Source organism: Lactuca virosa, chromosome 3 (assembly GCF_052849685.1).
Source record: "Lactuca virosa cultivar CGN04683 chromosome 3, Lactuca_virosa_CGN04683_v6, whole genome shotgun sequence".
Taxonomy (NCBI): Eukaryota; Viridiplantae; Streptophyta; class Magnoliopsida; order Asterales; family Asteraceae; genus Lactuca; species Lactuca virosa.
This window is the reverse complement of record NC_136428.1, coordinates 128237061-128241600: the sequence shown is the minus strand read 5'-3', so window position 1 is coordinate 128241600 and position 4540 is coordinate 128237061. Positions and strand designations below refer to the sequence as shown.

At 36.9% G+C, this 4540-nt stretch overlaps 1 long non-coding RNA gene across 1 annotated transcript; it reads right to left on the bottom strand.

The window, feature by feature from the left end:
* Positions 1–318: 318 nt before the first annotated feature.
* LOC145162610 (uncharacterized) lies at positions 319–3467 on the bottom strand. Its single transcript, XR_013739205.1, has 3 exons — positions 3249–3467; positions 3074–3158; positions 319–672 (listed from the first exon to the last, which is right to left on the bottom strand). It is a non-coding gene; the product is annotated as an uncharacterized LOC145162610 (long non-coding RNA).
* Between the last annotated feature and the right edge of the window lie 1073 nt (positions 3468–4540).

Below are 4540 nucleotides of genomic sequence, written 5' to 3'. Positions count from 1 at the left end.
GCCAGGACACTACTTTGCACGTGGAGAGACAGTCCCCAAAGGTATCGCTCCACCTTTTTCTCCTCCGGAGTAACCATTGTTGGGCAGAGGAGAGCCAATTCATTGAATCGGGTGGTGTAGGTTTCAAGGTCAGAGCCCGTCATCCTGAGGTTCCAGAGTTCTTGTTCCAGCTTTTGAATTTCACCTCTCAGGCAGTACTCCTTCATCATCAACGTTTTTAGTTCTGCCCAGGTTATGGAGCTAGCCACTTCGAGAGTAAGTGACTTAACCCGGCAGTTCCACCAAGTAAGGGCCCGGCCGGTGAAGGTTAAGGTTGCGAACTTAACTTTGCTCGCTTCGGGGCAGGAGCACACCTGAAAGACTACTTCGGTCTTTTCAAACCATTGCATCAACGTGATGACTCCCCCGCTTCCATTGAAGTTGTCGGGTTTGCCATTTGTGAAGTCCTTGTATGAACACTCTTTTGCACGCCACGTACTGTCTCCGTGGATAGAGTGTGTAGCTCCCGATCCCGAACCACCAGCTCCGTTGGTCCCTATATGTGACATTGCGGCCGCTACGGCTGCTGTTACTGCAGCCTGGAACATCGCGGGATCAAACTGTGGAGGCGGCGGCGGAGGAGGTGTTGCTGTGTTGCTGGAAGGTCTTGGTCTTCTTCTTGGCGGCATGGTTCTGTCATAAGTCGTAAACCAATGTACTTTTAGTAAAAGTGTATTTATAGGGAGAGAAATCTTTTATACATAAAGTATATTATTACGTTGTTTTCCGGTATGTTTACGATACATACGATTTTATACTTTTTATTGACCCAATACATTGGGTTATGAGGTAAAATGAAAGTATAAAATATTTTTATTATAGTAACACAAAATACTCCTATAGTATTTGTAAATGTTTAGTTTTGAGTTCTTAAAGCATTTAGTTACTTTATAATATTCATCATACTTTTAATGAGAATTTATAAGTCCTTGTCTTACCCGTTCGGCTAACGACCCTCCACCGATCAAGGAAGCGGTGGGTGAGAGTGGACACCCATTAAGTTGCCATTTTATAGGCAACAACCTTATACCCCCCTTATATACCGGCTTCGTGAATGAGGCGTACTAGCGGTAAGACGAGTTTGTTAGATTTGTTGTCCATCCTGACCATCCCCCGGTATATGCAAGTCAATTCCCGGACAGATATAGTTGATCAGGCTATATCCTTCCCAGACTTGATTTACATATACCAAGGCATACCCATAATGTACAACTCCTCTTCTTTTATTTTATGTTGTTGTAGTTATGACACTAGGTGAGCATGTATGCATGTATTTATACTTTTTAATAAAAAGAATCATTTATTTTCTAAAAGTATATTTATTTGAAAAATGCACAAATCAGAGACTATTAGTCCCAATTGTGTTTATAGTTTGTATATCTTATGTGGTTTGATATACTTAATTCACTATAAACTGCGCTCTGATACCAATCTGTCACACCCCCAAACCAAGGATGGCGGAAACGTCCGGGGGTGGAGGACTTCATGTATAGTATCATAACAGCAATTGTAATAGTAATTCAAGCAAACACAACCAACATATATATAATTGAAAAAAAATTACATCATTGTATGAATTACATGTTTACGAATCAATTACAATATATTGATAAAATATGAAATAGTAGACGCCTTAGCGTCCCATCCTCAAAAGCACTTGATTACCTGTTTAATGATTTCCTGAGAATACAAGTTGTTTAAAAAAAATGTCAACACAAAGGTTGGTGAGTTCATAAACTTTTCGTTTGTAAAAGTAGTATTTGTGTTAGAAAAATCCAATATTTTCCTTAATGTGTAAATGTAGTCTTAAAACCCAAAGATCGAAATGTACAAGTAATTTGTCATATTTATAGTAAAACAATGCAAGTTTAAATCGACATAAACTCGTTAAATTTTAATGAAGTTCCCGTAAATTCCAATGTTTGTTAATACTTTATGTGAGTTTATTATAACCATACTATGACCAAGGTTGCCTAAAACGACGTTCTTCAGGCGTCGGAAATGTTATGACATTTGTCACCCCAGACCTATCGGTCTAACTGTTGCATGCAGTTTAGGTGTGGGTTTGTCAAACCCAATATAGATCTATACACAAGTATCACGCTCTCCCTCAAGCAGACTCTGGTTACAATACAGGACTTAATGGTAATTTGAAGTAATTGTCTCACAAAGTCATTAACGGAATTTCGTGTTATGAAAACTTGGTACCGTATGGCCGTACCTTGCTTAATGAAAATATCATTTGTATAAATGTACCCTTTTTAAATGTATGTGTTATGTAATGTATCATAAACTATACCTATTATAGTTTATCAACCAAGGGTAGTACGTGGTAATGTATGCAAACTATATTCAAAATAGTTTATTTAATGTTTGAATGTATCGATTGTACTTTGATTATAATCACTTGTTATTCTTTATATTTTATATGACCAAATCCATTTGTAAACTGATGTGTGTCTAAATATTAAGATAAAATGTCATATATTGCAGTAACATATAGTCACATAAAGATATACACCTTGCTCAACATGTTACAAGGTGAAATGAAATTGACAGCAACTTTTCGTTAAAAACAGTTTCTGTTACCGTTCTTAGAAAATTTATAGAAAAATCATCACAACTCTAAATCCAAATCCGCAAATTTTGAGAGTTTGGAATATGAGTCTAGTTTGTTCGTAAATTTTATCATGATTTTTAGTGATCTCTAACAGAGGTGAAAATGTTCATAATCACAGACTGGTCCGGGTTTGCCTCTGAAATGACAGGCAGTTTTGTAAAAATCACCATTAATTGTAGAAAAATCATTTGGAGATGTGAAAGTAGTCATTTTAAAGCTAAGAGTTTGAACTACTTGCACTTGAAACAGTTTTGAAAACTAAAATTTTTAAGTTGACCAAAACAGTCCGTGATTAACGTCCATCTTTTCTGATGCAATCTGTTAGAAAAAGTTTAATTGTGTTCTTGATGATTTTACTTGTATTCCCCCCTTAAAACTTAAGAAAAACATGTAAATGTGTGGGTATGAACTCACCTTATGTGGTTTCAGTAGATGAAAGTGAGAGAGAGGAAGTGTTCAACTCAAGAACACTAAGAAGATGTCTTGATGATTCGAAAATCTAACACCGAATAAGATGGAACTTGTGTAAGATATCAATAATTTGAGTAGAATGGAGTTTAATAATTATGTGAATGATGAAGATACTTACTAATTGAAGAAAGAAATCCCTGGAGAAAGCCTTGAAGTTCTTGAAGTTAAGAGAAAAGATGAGAGAATTTTGGAGAGTGTTCTTGGTTGCTAAGTGTAGAATGAAAGAGTTTTTATGGAGAATGAGGAGAGAGGATCAATCCTCCAGCTCTTAGAACGTGGGAAGAGCTGGAGATTGGGTGTAAAGGTCCACTAAGGTGACAAGGAGTAGTGGGAAAGAGTGGATGATCATAGAGTGAGGTGGTGGTGGCTTGCTTTTGTCATAAAATAAGGAAAAGCAAATATTCCCTCAATAATTAGTCCAACCACCAATTCTTTTAATACATTTTTATAAAAACCCTGGAGATTTATATATTTTGGGGCCTTAGTTTATAAAATAAAGTTTTGGGTGAAAATCCCACGTTAAAATAATGAAAAACGGAGTTAAAACGAAGTCGTAGTCGAAAAACCGGAAAAATTATGACACGCAAACATGCATGTCGTCTTCTTTTATGACAGGGGCTTCCTTGATACTCATTGCGTGTCATCAACACGCGAGTCGTAAGGTTACGACAGACAAATGTGTGTCGTCTTCCTTTATGACAGGGACTTCGGTCCTGAAGCTTCAGTTTTGGGTCCTTAAGCCTATTTTACCCGTTTTTACCCCGTTTCAAGTGGTTTTTGACCCAGTTAAGGGTCGGGATGGCCCGAATGATTACAAAAAAATTAAAGGAACTTTTGAGAGAGATTTGGGAGAGATTCGGGAGAGATTTGGGAGAGATTTTAATAGAGAGAGGTTGAGTGAAAGAAATTGTGAGAGGTTTCGTTTGTGATCTTTTTGAGTGTCCGACTTCGCAACGAAAGGTCCATAAACCCCGTTAAGCCATGATTTAGTGTCTTACACAATCCCGATGATTGTGCAATAGTATTTTATCGCTTTGGTTTGTTTTTTAGCACTGTTAAGGTAAGGAAAATCAAACACATGAATTTTTCCAAATGAGGATTTCTCATTAAAATAGCGAATTGTATAGTGATTACATAACGTAAACCCTAGTATACAAGGGTTATTGGAGTTGACCGGTTTGACTTGTTGACTTTGAATTGACCGAAATTTGACGGTTGTCACAGAGATGCTTTGATAAAACTTTATCAAAATCATACACCTTTCCTTAGATAGCATGCATGTGTGTCTAAACAATTTCAGAACTATGAAAAGGGATGCCGTAATCATAGTCTCAATTGTTTAGACCTTTTGCCATCTGCTTCAAATCTACTTGGTGGAAGTGTTTCCTCACCATCATTTTCATGAATCGG